Here is a 15,431-nt window from a genome sequence, read left to right on the forward strand (position 1 = left end):
ACAACCGACCATTCTGGTCTTTCGACACTCAAGTTTCAAAGGGTTGAGCTGGCAAAAAGCTTAGCAAACTCTCTAGAACTAGAAAATGTAGACTATTTAAAGACCATTTAACTATAACATTAAAAAAAAGAACATTGATCAAAGAACTATTTAATTTCATTGCTGCAAATGATAATCAGATAAATACTCAGTAAATTACGTATACGCCCAGTCGTACAACTAGCAATCGTGGTTATTAATATTTATTAAGTAATGCAGTATATTAGCTCTAAAGAGCACTTAGTAAGTAGTGTACCACCCTCTAGCAGGGCATTAGCATCAGATGCTCAAGCTAATTCAATCCAAACTAAAGCCAGGCTATCCAAATCAAGTGGAGCCGATCCGGAGTGGCTCTACTCACGCTCGGCCTTCAAAAAATTATAATTTCTGTTTTAATGTCTCGACTGTGTTGGCATCTGGTCGATGGATCGAAGGGGTTAATGGCAGGGGTGCTGGTATATTGCTATATTGGCATATTATAGCGGTCTCAAACTTGGACTCCAGTTGACTCGCCCGACGTTTGTTTACCAGCCCAGGCTGAGGCAGTGTGTGTCTGTTTCATATGGAAATTTGAACACTGTTACTAACAATTTGTTAACTCAACCATTTATAGGCAGCCCTGCAAGTGTGAGATGGAGCGAGGGAGTACGAAACACGATTGTTTTCCTAACTCGTTGGCAGCGATAGTAGAAATTGTGATTCCTAATTGATTTGGAAGTGGTTTATGCGCCAAAGAATACTAGATAATATTTACTCAAATTCGTATTTGGCCAACAACATTCTTTATCACCAAATCGTATCAGTCGCTATTAAAGCATTTCGCAATGGTGACCTAATACCGAACACCTCCCAATAATCGCTTGATCAACTGTGGCCGAAACGGTATTTGCTGTGCTACTGCCACTTTGGCTAAAACGAGATTTTGTGACGTTGGTGTCGCTGTCGAAGTCGCATGCTGATGTTGATGGGCGCTATCAAGACTCTAAAAGACTCGCCACCACCACCAGCAACTCTCGCTGGCAGGCGGAATTATGCTTATATGCTTATGTGCGCATGTGTTTGTCAAAAGCGAGCCCCCCTAATGTGGCCACATGGAACTCTGCGAGCAGTGGCGTACTCAGAAAGCAGGCTTAGGGGGGGCTTATTGGAAGTATACTAAAAATAAATAAATAAGTTAGTTCAGAGTAACAGTTGATTCAATTATTAGTACTTTCCTTATAAAACTGCTTTAAACCTCAACCCCCTATTTCGCCGCCCCTGTAAGCAACAGACTCTGTAGACGGCGATGTGAAGGCTTTCGGGATGTCATAGTACTGGACACATTTCCAATAACTGTACCGGTTCGACTTCTCCAGCCTCACCTCCATCCCCTCCCCCCCCGGTAGCGTGTGGCATTTAAAATGCAAAAATATCGCTTAAGCGTTATCTCTAATTTATTGAGATTAAGGAATACTGATTAATTTAACGACGTAATTGATGCAGCCGCGAAAGCGCACGACTTTCGATCGGCAAACCGACACAACACAGATACAGATACAGATACAAATACCCATACAAATGCGCAACGTACCTGCCCACAGCCCTCTTTTCAGATCTTTTCAGTGATTTCCACAGAGCATTCCTGTTGGAAGCTGAAGTGCGACTTAGATTGACGGAAACTGAAGCGAGTGCACGCAAAGAAAATTAGTAAAATACTTAAAAATTGCCTTAATATTTATACGACTATTAGATCTTTCTAAAGTTATAAAGTGGCAAATACTATTGAAGTTTAAAAGTATAAAATTTCTTTCTAATATAAACTTAAAATGTTAAAAAAAATCATTAAGTACAGTGACAGATATTTTCAAAATTATTGTATCTACATAGTTCGCAAAAAAACGTAACTCAACTTGATGATCATATCATGCCTTAAGAATCTGTTAATGCCAAGGGGCGGAATCGGTGGCGCAAAGAAAGGGGCGTGTGTAAAATTGCAAATATGTTGGAGAGCGAGAGAGAGTGGGAGAGGGAGAGGGAGAGGGAGAGAGGGAGAGGGAGAACGGCGCACATGTAAATGCGATGGAGCACTTCCTGAAGCCAGATACCAGATACAAGATACAATATCTGTAAGATACGAGAATGCGATCCACACTCGCTTGGCGTCCACATCAGCACACCACGTGGTCCCTCAAGTTCAGAAGAACGGAACGAAACGGAACGTAGCGAATCTCATAGAATAGGCATAGAGCATAATAAATAGGCAAAAAAGCACAAACCAAACGCCAAAGAAACAAATAGAGAGCTCGGCGCACAAATAAACCAGGGACGACCGCAAAAAGAGCCACTACACTTGGCGAAATTGACAGATCACTCTTTATCTTTCAATGGCTTGGATGCAATACTCATAAGATCAATTGAATAATTCATATGAATGTACATACATAAAAGAGGTAGCAACAAATTGTAGTATGAATTAAACGGGATTACTATAATTAAAAACTGTTTGCATCCCCCACAATTTTCCCAGGGAAAACGTTTACCAGTGTAGCCATGAGAAGAATTGAGGAAAACCACATGGTGCGCGAAAATATTCGAAAGCGTCGGCAGGGGCACTACAAAAAAATAAAACCAGTTAGAAAGAGGCGGGAAAACAGACCCATAGAAAAGCGGAAACAAATGCTAGCGAAATAAAAAAAAAGCTCGCGGTTTATGTAAACAAAACCGATTGAAGATTTTGGGGGCGGAGATGGGTGGGTTGTGGAGAGAGCGAAAAGCAAAGGCGAAAACTGGAGTAAAACGGGATGTTGGAGAATCCCCAGAGAATAACGATCCAGTGGAGCACAAACAGAAAATCGGCAGAATTCACAAAAAGGCAAAACCAGAACAAATTTTGTGGCAGAAGTAGAAAAACGAAAACAGAATTAAAAACCTAACCTTACCTAATGTGGGCTATAAGCCGCCACCAATACACACGTACGCGGAATGCCCCCCGCCCCCAAAAACACACACACTCGCACACGTTCTCACCTACACAAATCGCCCCATTCACACACACAAAAACACACACAATCAGCGAAAAACGTGGTGCGCTATTGCGTCGTTCACAAATTCTTATAATAAAAATAAAAGAAGCAAGAAAAAAACAGCTACTACAATAAACTATAAAAGAAACAAAATAAAAGAGAGCACAGAACAAACTCAAAAGCAAGAAGAACGTGAAACCGCGTGTTTGAAAGTAGAAAATCATACAGCTATTTGAGCTGTTTACAGTTTTGAAAAGTTAAGAGTACTACTAAAGAGTAGACTCACCTGACTAAAAAAGAGACGAGTGGGGGCGAACGCAAAAAGAGAAAATTGTTTAGTAGCTTTTGTTTGAAATCTATAACTCAGTAAATAAAACCCCAATGGGAAATTCCACATTAAAAGCGCTCGGTTAAAAAGTCTACCATGTTTATCTTAACTTACTTTTTAAAAAGTTTTTCAGTAGTAATATATTAAAATGTTAATTGGTTGATAATATTTAAAAGAAGTGTTGAATAATAAATAATATAAATACATTTCTACTTAAATGACCTCCAACGTTTTGTTCTGATCTTACATGCATTCCACTTGTTTGCCATTTGAAACCACCCCTAGAACTCAAGCCAATGTTCCCATATCCTTACTCACATCCTTGTTGGCCACTTGTTGAATTTGCACTTCAGCGTAAATTGCGTTCCACATTGCGCTCTCCTGCTCTCCTTCGCACACACACTAATGCAATTCCTCTCTTCGCTTCGTGAACAAACTTTCTCTCGCCACAAGTCCTTCGTCTTACGTTAGGCGACAAACCTTTCAAACTTCGGCATTTCTTGACTTTTCTTTTGGGTTTGCTGACTCAACCCCCAATTCAAACACTTGCTGTCCCGCTCGCACTCGCTGGGAAAGAAAGGGACAGCACTGGTGGAAGGACACGCTTCGGGCAGGTAACGGCAAAGCGCTTTTCCTCTGACACACTTTTCCGCTGGAGAGGATGTGGAATTCCTCGTTGCAACGTTAACGCTTCTGGTTAATGTGGAACTCCTCCCCGCCCACCCAACTATCCAAGTGGGTGTGGCCGTTGGATAGCAGCACTTGCGGATTCTGCGCAGGATGTGCTCGGCTCCAATAGGTCGTCAGTCGCTTGGGTTAGTTGGCCGCTTAATTGCCGACTGGTTGGGGAGCTCGAGACGAGCCTCCTGGTTGGATGGTCGCCTAGTTGGGAACCCATCCTTGGCATCCCCCCTTTCCCCCAATCGTGGTAGTCCTCGTCCTCCGTCGGCTTTTCCGGCTGCTCCCTAGATTTATTTACCGTCGGGCTTTTTGTTCGGTGGTTGTTAGGATCCGCGTCCTTGGCGGTACATATCGAAATACCCAAATGGAGGCGGTGGGCGGGCGTAAGTGGGTGACAAACGGTAATGGCCCATTACCATATTGTACGCATACATTACACGTGTACATAATAAAAAAGGTAGTTATGAGAATACGTATGTATGTATGTGTGTAGAAACCCACGCACAATAGCCTCTTATTTGTAGGCCCATTGTAATCGGGGTCACCATTTAAGCCTGAGCTCATCTGACACTTCCTTTGGCGTTCTTACTTCACTGCATGGTTATGGTCGTTAATTACAGCATACGTATTTACTGAGGGCACATACAGGTAAAAGTAGTAGGGTGACTCGATCGTAGTTCATCGAGAAAGAAGTAAACGTCTTAAGTAGGTTCTGATTTAATAATACTCATATGATAATTATGGCAAATGTACACATAATTACTTCATGAGTCCAGTGAATAGCGAGCAAATGTACCCGTATTACGTAACCCGCATTGATAACCATCACCATGTGAACAAGTTGACGGACCCCTCGAAACCACAACATTATTAAACATATCCTTAGCATCATCATCATTGTGTCCGTTTCCATTAAGTAAATTACGCTCATAATTGTGCGAAAAGTTGACCCACTTAGGTCATTATAAAACCTGTTAATTAAACACTTTGTTCTGTGGTCTGCGTCTTTCCGCAAAAACCATTTTGCCCTACAACTAAGGCAAATTACGGGGTGCTGACATTATATTTGCTCATGCCTCAGCTGTTTGCATTGTGTAATTGGTATAACAAAGGAGGCAAACATGTCAAAGAGCTGTCGGCATGAAGAAAGGACCTTCCAATGGGGGTATTATTTCGAAAAGTTGCGATGTGCACCATACTTGACTTTCTATCACGTTGCCTAAAAAACATAAATATATTTATATAAACTAAATATAAAACTGCACACTGTAAAAGTGGTTTATTATAGTATCTTTAATATCTAGAGTTCTGCACTGAAACTCCCCAATGAAGTTAAAGGGACTTTCCCCTCAATAAGCAAATTCAAGCCATGAAAGTAATGAGGGGCAGACAATCGACGTCATCAGAAGCTGTGACATGGCCCAGAAGTCAAGAGGGTGGCAAGAGAGTCCAGGCTTTTATTTCCGAAAGCACAAGCCACACACACACACACACGCACACACACGAGTACAAGTGAGCAATATGATAAGATTTGCTCCTGCTACCTTATCGTCGCTATCAACTTATTGGCCAGACAGTGGAAACTGCCTAAGTTGGGTGATAACACAGCTAATACTTTCGAGTTATTTGTAATGTCGTTAAATTGATAATGAACGAAATGTTGTGCAGATTAAAGGTCTTGCAGGCAGATTAAGAAAAAGAAAACTTTCTGACATAAAAAAGAAATATTAGTTATTTAAAGAATTATAATTTTAGCATTTTTGGCTTGTAATTAATATATAAGCAACTTTTTTAATACTTAAATTTGAAAACCTATTTACCACATCTTCGATCTACAATTTCTAGTACCCACTGTACAAACAGTTGTTTGCACTTTTGATGGCTTCATTGAACCATCTCTCTTTGAATCGGTTGCCTTTGGAAAATTCCTTGTTTCACTTCGCATTTGCATTATCATCACTTGGCCACAGATAGAAAAGTCCATATATAGGAGGGGAAAAATAGAAGCTGGAGCACGAAAGTGGCGGATGGAGATGTGGGTGAGAAGTTTGCGATGATGATGCGACCTTGCTGATTGCGTACCTATATTTGTGGACACGATTATGTGGGGCTGTGCGGTGTTTGTGTAGGTTTTCCGCCCATTTGCTTGTTGCCGGGCAATATGGAATTGCATTGCAATTGCAACCGCAATTGCAACTTGGTGGTGCACGGGCATGCGGAAATGTGAATTGTTTCTTGGGTTTGATCAGCTCTCGAGTTCTCAACCCAGCTCAGCTCAGCTCAGCTCCTTTGTTCCAATTATAGATGCGAGTTCTGGGCATATCGCCTATATATATATGACCATATATATGTTACATTCGTATACATATACGTATGTGCCGGTTTGTGTCTGGCGCTCTACTGATATCGCAGCCAGACGGTTGGAATGAATGATCACTCGCTGGCTGAGGTAAGTCCAGTACTAACTAAGTACATATGCATAAGTGCGAGTTACGAGTCTGGGGCACTTCTTGATTGGATTGAAAGTGCATAAATCATGTCATGAATGAAGTTGAATGCACTGCAACAACATTCTGCGATATCCACAGGCGGGCATTCTTGAATCTTGAATTCCCTTCGTATCTGAAGTACAGCCGAAGCGATATATGAATGACTTTGAGTGAGGCAAACGAAAGGAATTTCTGCGAGATTACTTCTCATTACTTGCTCTAGATATGACTTAGTAATAATATTTTAACCACAAACTCTTAATCAAGTTTTATGAATTTCCTTCTATCAAGATTGTTTATTTTGTGAATTTATAGATAAGCTGGGTGGCTAATTTTCTGCCCAAGTTTTCTCACGTAAATGTAAGCCTAGCATATTTCATAAATAACTATGATTAGGTCATAGTTTCAAAGATTTGTGCTCACAGAACCCCAGTAAGATGGTAATCTTCTTAGTTGGGCAACGCAGATGTAAGACATTCAGGAAGACATTAATATTGATTAGTTGAACCATAAATTGAAAGTATTCATTCCATAAACATAATTTATGGACATATCGCGGAACCTATACCCGTATAATCAAGCGATTAAAATGTAAAGCATTTACATATGAAACGATGACCCACAGAAACATCGTAAAAGAGATGAATGAATGGGAGGATGGGACATCCAACTATTTAAATGCGATTGCCCTTTGCCAAGATTTTGCCAACACAGCTGTCGATGGATATTCCCCTCAGCCCTTTTCCCATCCCCCCCCCCCCCCTCATCTCTTTTGGGGAGCTGGCTCCAACGACCCAAAGCCCTAGGACAATTGCCAAGGCAACCAATAGCCACTAAAAGGCTTAGATAATCCATTAGTGCCAAAGGCCAGACCAAAAGGTATAAAACGTACCGAGGAACACAGACATCGTCGTTGACTGACGACGATTAAATACCCTTTCCTCATAGTCATAGATTTACAAAAAAAGAATATTTGTCCAGCATGTTCTGAGTAATGAGTTTAGAGATAAAAGTTTTGAGCAACTAAGAGAAATTACTTGTAAATTAATTTGAATGAAATGCAAAATGAATAACTCAACGGATTATCAAATTTGGCATTGTTTAAAATATGGATACATTGAAGTAATTGTCTAATAGGCTGAATAATATTAATAAAAAATGTGAAAAAAATGAAAAATGTATAAATGAAATGGATTTAAATTCATCTTATAATTTGTAATCATAATATAACTCATAATAAAGTTTTAGTAAAGTTCTTGGAATAGGAATTGTACCCAAAGGGTAAAAGGGTACTCCTAAAAAAGGGGACATTGCCAGGACGACGAGAAGAACGAGGATATCCCCCCAATATCCTGTGCGTGCGGGTGCGTCGGTGAGAATGTGTGTGTGTATGTGTGCATATATATGTGTGTATGTATGTATATGTGCCGGTCGGCACAGCAATTTGTACAAGTCAATCCCGTTGGCGCCAAAAGTCTACGGTGCTGCCAATGGCAAAAGGAAAAACCCGAGAGCGAAAGATGAAAATCGGCTTAAAAAAAGCGCCCAGCAGTATGCCAAAGGTGCTCCATGGTGTCCCCCCCTAGAAGCCCCAGCTTGCTCCCCAGTTCACCGTATTCCTCCCTCGAGAGGATAATTTATAACCCGAAAAACTTTGCGTACAAAAGTTTTCGCTCTTTGCCGAGTTCTTTTTATATATTTTCTTTTTTTTTTTGATTTTTTCATAGTGCTGCGTTGCGATGAAAAGTTTTGTACGTTGCGCGGCGTTGGCGATTTTTAATTCCTTCGCTAAATTGTTTAAAAATGTTCGAGAAGAATTCTGCAGAGCATGGAACTTTGCCACCCGCGCGATTGGCAAAGGGATAAGTAACAAAAAAGTTTGTGGCATGTTGACCACTTTGTCGTCGGCCTTTGGCTAGTTTTAATACCGTGGGTATGGCATTTTAGGGTATTATGTTTTCCTGGACAGCAGCTGCTAACTCATCTATCTTTTACCTCTCTAGATCTCAGGATCTGCAAAACCTATAGATATGAATTTTGGGATGTAGGTTTTATGTGTTGCCTTTATTTGGGCTTTGTGTTTTATCTTATAAAATATTGTTTATTCCATATACAAAAGATAAACCATCGTATTAAGAGATTAGAAGTATCTATTAAGGCATGTTCTTTAGAAATTCGGAAGTATGGAAAATGTTCTAATAGCCTAGGTATCTCCCAGTACATACAGTCTATTTGAACTACCCCTTCTTTTTTTTCGCTTTTCTGTGCAATTTCCGCTTCAGTGTCGATGCAATTTGTATTAGGAAAGTTTTGCGAATTCAAAAGGGGCGGGTGGCGCGAAAGAATTTCAGAGTGCGCAAAGTATCTGAAGGCAATAAATTCCGAGTAACGAACATTTTCAGCATCTCTGATTTATGCTCAATTAGCAACTGGCAGTGCCCCCTGTTCTTCCAGATCCAGATACGTAATCCATAAACCTGACAACGGCTTCACACGACATCCATCAAAACTCTTTTTGGCGCTTCTGCTGACTTTTATGGCAGAGAGCCCCCTCTTCGGTCCTTTTTTTGGGGTCGTAAAACCATTTAAGTCGCTGCCGCCGACGCCTTTCGAAGATTTTATGCTCAGTTAACCCGATAGTGGGGAGTGGGGCGAGAACGACCCCCTGGCAATGATCGTAAAACTATACACGCGCCTCCCTCCGTCATAAATGCGTCAAAGTCAATTTGGTTTATCCTTTTCCTTGGTCCTGGTCCCATGTATATGCATGCTCCTCGCACTCATCACGCAATATTTTTTATGACTTAATACGATTTTACCAAGTTGCTGGTTGGTTGGGGAGAAAAAGGTGCTGGGGATGGCGGACTTTTCGAGTTTACCGCTCGTAAAAATTAATTTAAATTGATTCCACTGATGAGTCGAAGCTGTGGTTGCCTTTTGGCAGCGGTTCAAGAAACCTTTTAAAGGAAGAGCTTTGGCCTTAGGTGATTGGAAAGAGTTATATGGCCTTTTAAATACTTGTAAGTTAACTGAAAATTCAGCTAATGAATAAATGTTCAAATATTTTTGAAAGATTAACGATAATATTCTATAAGGCTGTATTATCTTATCTTGGCTCCTAAAACAATTTGACAAATATTATAAATTGTCAGAATTATGAATAAAATTGGCCAAATGCCTTTCGTGCTGAATCTTCAGCGACCTTTGTGGCACCTAATTTATTCATTATCTAACCATAAATTAAATAAGGCCTAAGCAAACGCAGCTGGAGTGAAGCATTCACTCAAGTTTCGAGCTGAAACCAGTTATCATCTGAGCGAAATCTACGACTCAGTCGCAGTTCCCAAATTAGATAAGAAAATTTCCGCTTATAACTTTTATTCGCGCTAACTTCTTTAGATACTCTTCATAGATAGTTGGTAAAGCGAAGAAAGTGGTAGTACGGAGTGTACAAAATGGTCTTCGATTTCGCGGAGAAGAAAGTGACGAGGTGGCCGAGAGGTTAAGGCGTTGGACTGCTAATCCAATGTGCTCTGCACGCGTGGGTTCGAATCCCATCCTCGTCGAATGGAATTTTTTTTGTCTCCATCAAGCAATTTGTTTTTCGATTAGAATATTAATGACGAGCAATGTGTGAATTACTTTATGGAATATTTTAACTTGAATTTAACTTTCATTTTATATATCTATTTAAACTGGTTGGCGTTCATTTAAGATGGAAACTAATTAGGTTTCTTGATGAAGAAACTGCTTTTAAATAAAACATTTTATCACTGTGATAATTATAACAATTTTAATTTTAATTATACAATATATATAAATATATATAAAAAAGGTATTGATGTACTATAGAAAGATGTATTTCATTTCTAACCCATTTTGTTGACCCTACAAGGCAACCATTGCATTTTTGGCAGCATTCGTCTCTAAGCCCTTTTTTAGTTTTCGTACCTTTTGGTTTCCTGGCTGAAGTCATACATCAATATATTTTGGCTGCCTGATGTGCGGCTAGGCATATATATTTTCCTCGGATACCGCCCTCCCGCGCCTTTGCCCATCTATAGCCTAACCCAATTGGCCATAAAGCCAACGGCCAGAAACGCCGAGGCAACTTCACTTGGTCCTGATGAAAGTGGCGCGGCTTGGGGATTGGAAACCAAGTGCTTGCACAATTGCTAACCCTCCGCACTTGTGGCCAAAAATCAAAATCTTAAAAAAAGCAAGCCGCCTGCGAGATGGAAAGCCGAGCGAAATGAATTGGATTGAATTGGAATGGTAGGCGATAAAAATAAATCTTTGCGAGTGCGCAACGCGGCGCCATCAAACAGCTGACGTGCTGCAAGGATATGGGCAGCGAGGGAGGTTGGGGTTATAGGATGTGGGTTGGCAGGGCAGACTGGTAATGATGAAATTGAATTGTCCTGGCTGCACTCGAAGGGATGCGGGTAACTGCCGCCAGCGCCATAAGTCATACATGGAGCGTTATCCTTGAGGATTTTGCATTCTCCACCATTGGAATATTGCGAGTGCTACACTGGGCGAAACAATCTATGCCTTATACGTAGGATAAAGGATTTTCAAAACACTATTTTCTTAAAAAATTTCATTCAGATATTTTATTACGTTCCTTTTTCTTTTTTGTAATCCTTAAGCGTTTATTATAGATCAATTATATATTTTTCTAAATATTTATACAATATTTATCCAGATTTCTACCAGTGCCTAGTTGAGGTTAAGGGTTGTGGGGTATGTTAAGTCACTATCTTCTTGCCCCTTCCCCGACTTCAATGTATCTTCCACATCGAGCGATTTGAGTCGCCTTGCGCGAACTCAGTTCAAGTCACTTCAATATGCAAATGCTGCTCAATTGAGCTTGTCTTTCATTTTTATGTCCCGAGCAGCTCTAACCCTTTCTCTTTTCGCCTTTAAAGCCCTCTTGGCCGGTCTGAAACATTTTCGCCGAATTTTCCATCTTCGCATCAACTTTCCCATAGACGCCATCAAATTTGATGCCTTTTCTATCGCTGGCCATTTTGCAGCGGGTTCATAAAAAGGCAACACACACACACACAAACTTAACGATATGAGCGAGAATGTTCATTGAAGAAGCTGCCATAAATGGATCAGTTCGGTTAGATGGGCAGCTTCTGGTGTCCACCAAAGTGTGGCATTCGGCCATTTGGAAGGGGTAACCCCGCAGACATCCTTTTTTCTTTGCCATGGCGGAGTCGTAGTGGAGAATAATGAGTTTTGGATTATGTTTAGTGTCGATTGTTTATGGTCAAATGGGAATTTGCTTAAGAGTACACAACAGCTAAGGCGTTGAAAAATGGGAAAAAAATCATATGACTTGTGTTTGATGTCACAGGATTATTTGCTGATTTCAAGTGCCAAATATATTAAACTTGCGACAAAATCGATCATTTCAGAAAATAAAGACATCGATTATAATAAAATCCTTTGCACATAATATTACTTTTTAGTAGAAGCCTCGCCAATTTTATTAAAATCATTAGTTCCTTATTTACAAATAAATATATGTACGAGTTCCAGAAATGAGGTTATTAAATGTTAAGTACATATACATATTTTACTTATCATTTCTTACATTTCAAGCCCCAAAAACAAGTTATGTAATCCCTTTTGTAGGCCTACCAATTCACCTGTGCGTCACTTTCAAGGTCGCAACCCATAAAAAACCTACCAATTCACAAGACCTGGGGCTAAAACCAAGACCAGACACGAGTTACACGACTTTCACCCACGACAGGGCTAACAAAAGGCATCCAAAAATCGGGGTAAAGGAGTAGGTATCGCATCCACTTGGTCATCTTGGTGGATTGGGTCAAATGGACGACCCACTGCGATGGTCGATGGTGAGCTGATTGAATAATCGCACCGCCATGTGGGGGACAGTGGAACAAATCGAGTCTAATAGACTGATTAATATACAAGATTTCCAGTTTGGCCCAAGTCAATTCGACCACCCACTCCCCCTCGAAATTCCCGGCAAATCACGCAGGCCCTGCCCCGCCCCTTTTTTAAGCATGTAACACGATTCGTGTGGATTAACTGCGCTCAAGTTGATTGATTGTTTAAATGATGTATAGACATTTGATGGTTTTTTTTCGTCTGCTCGTGTTCGCCGTCTTGCCTTTGGCTTCTCTAACTACACTCAGCGAAATATATACTATTTTTGATTTATGTATTATATGTGGGCTTAATTCCCAGTTAAAAATCTATTTTTTTATAAATTTGTAGAAGAAAATACGTCAAAAATTGAAATTAACTTTTATACTTTACTTTTACAGAAAACTCAAAATTCTATACATAAACGTTTTTTTTTTTTTTCAGTGTATTCACAGCTCACACCTCTCTTGTATTTTCAGCAAAAGTCTGGCTACCGCTTTTCTAATTAGTAACATTCAGGCGAGAAATTAACTTTTGAAGAATTCTACCTCTTTTTTTCGCTTTTGATTTTGGCAAACTTTTTTCGGGATGGTGAGCACATCAAATTGATTGAGTGGAGCAAAGGAACAAGTTTCTAATTTTTTCTCCCAAAAAGGAAGTGGCATAATAATGAAACAACCCTTTGGTAAGTTTTGAAGAAAGAAATAAAGAATAATTTGTATGGAAATTATAAATAATGTTATATACTACGCGGATGTCCGGATGTGTTCATTGATTTACACACTTTGCAAATACCTCGCAATCATTCGTAAACAAAGTATGTACGACTGAAGTGAAAGTAAAAATATTTAAGATAATATCAATATGCTAATAAGGGATAATCATGTTTCTATAATATATTTAATACTTAGCAAGGACATGTGCATATATAGTATAGTATAGCTTATAAGATTAAACAATAGGTATCAATAGTGCATGAAACCGTTTTCTTCACCTAAAGTTATGCTGTTCCACTGTAAAGTATGCAGTGCCATTTACCCTTTATTATCCTGGCCACCCAACCAAAGGATATATGGATGTATGCCCTCTCACTCTGCCCCGCTCTAACCCCATCTCGCTCCCACTTGGTACACCTAAAGTGCGCGGTGGCTGAAAGCGGATGCGGATGCGTAGTTTTGGTTATAAAAAAGAAATATTACGCATTATGCCAAATTGGCGGAGACTGTCGGGCGGCAATAATAACGTTTAGGGTTAAATGCATGACACAATGGCAGACAGTTTTAGTGTTCGCCGGTTATAAAGTCAACGAAAATACGCACTCCCCTCGAAAGTAAGGGTTATGTTATAACCCTATTGATAAGAAGAGAGCCTCGAATGTTTATGCACTTTTCGGTCTGCAAAAGTTACTCACTCTTATCGCAACTTTTCCACGGACTTTTTGCATACTTGCGTTCTGATGCTTTTTCTTTTTTGCCAGAAGGTGAGATTAGGATGTGGATGGAAAAGTGCATAAAATAACAAAGTAACGTATTGAATGGGAATGCAGTATTTATTAGAATGGTCAATATATTTTAACTTCAAAGTTGCGCTTAAAAATAATAATATTTTTTGAAGGCAATGAAAACCCACGAGTGTCCTAATGTAATATATATAATATATAGAAATATTTATAATTACACATCTTCCTAACCTGTAAAACAAGATCTCAACAGTATTATCTGAGCCACAAATCCTGAGATAATTTACTTTTTCGATATAAATTTATTAGTAACCAATACCTCTTAGTTTCGTTACCATTTCCGATTTTATTTTTTCCTCTTTAGTCCTTGGACCATTAATCTTCTAGGCGGTCAATTGTCTACCTCTAGGTTAAGTATCTTTCAGCGAATCCGTGTAGGTAACTTATGTAAATGTTAACAGGCACTAAAAATGAAACAATGCCGGCAAACTAACCTACTGCCAAATACAAATTTATTGAGGCAACACCAAACCAAAAAAAAAGCAGAAAAAAACCCGCAGGCAAACTCAGCCAGTTCATAGGTATGTTGCAAAGGATGTTCGGAGTCGTTTCGCCTAACGACACTAATAAAATATTGAACAGGCCATCGATAACCGAAAGGAGTTACTGTCAACGAACCCTTGAGACGGTGGGAGGTGGAAAATGCTTGTGGGTGGGGCTGGGAAAGCGCTTACGTCGATGGCAAAGATGACGATTAAAACAAATTTCCACGACAACCTGGCGCCGTTTAGCCAGCGGAAGGAAGCGAAATTGTTAAACGCAAAAGTTGCAAAATGTCAGGGATACATTATGGCCTAGGGGGGAAGGGGGGTCGGTGGAAAAGTGGGCGGAAGATGGGACTTTACGACAGACAAACTCGAGGGTTTGCACCTTCTTTCTGCGGAGCCGCAGGGGCATGGAGCAACTTGGCAACTTGCAGACAAGTTTTAAATGAATGAGCAGCGGCTTCCGTTCGATGCGTTCCAAACTGGCCAATGCCCAGAACTAGAAAGTACACTCGAAGAAAGGAAAGCACTTAACAAAAGATACAGATACTTTTTACAAAGAATTGGGTTACCAACGAAGTCAATTCTGCTTATAAAAGCACTACCAATAAAAATTCTTTCATTTCTTTATGCCAAACATTTTTAATAGTATTTCAACAAGAAATAGTAAAACATTGATTTTTTAGCATATTTATCTGAAGTAAACGTAATTGTTTTAAGTGTAACGTTTGTGCGTGTATGCCGCTGAATCGCTGGCTGTGTGTCCATCCTGTGAAGCATGACAATGGCCAAAAGGATGCTTCCTCGAGTGGCGACCACTTGCCAATTGCGATTATGGTTTATGTACACCCCGATAAAGGTCGTCAATAGGTCGCCTTCGCCACACAAGCTCAGCTACCTCAAGGATATCCCCAAACCCAATCCCCATCTCAATCCCCATCCCAATCCCCGCCAGCTGAAAGTATCCTTGCAAGGAGC

The 15,431-nt window shown here is 40.1% G+C and overlaps 1 long non-coding RNA gene and 1 other non-coding gene across 2 annotated transcripts; both read left to right on the forward strand.

Annotated features, from left to right (window-relative positions):
• Positions 1 to 1,451: 1,451 nt before the first annotated feature.
• Positions 1,452 to 14,004, forward strand: LOC123327285. Its single transcript, XR_006541914.1, has 3 exons — positions 1,452 to 1,813; positions 12,929 to 13,040; positions 13,105 to 14,004. It is a non-coding gene; the product is annotated as an uncharacterized LOC123327285 (long non-coding RNA).
• Trnas-gcu lies at positions 10,024 to 10,105 on the forward strand. The gene has a single exon. It is a non-coding gene; the product is annotated as a tRNA-Ser (tRNA).
• Positions 14,005 to 15,431: the final 1,427 nt, after the last annotated feature.

Source organism: Drosophila simulans, chromosome 3R, assembly GCF_016746395.2.
Source record: "Drosophila simulans strain w501 chromosome 3R, Prin_Dsim_3.1, whole genome shotgun sequence".
Lineage (NCBI taxonomy): Eukaryota > Metazoa > Arthropoda > Insecta > Diptera > Drosophilidae > Drosophila > Drosophila simulans.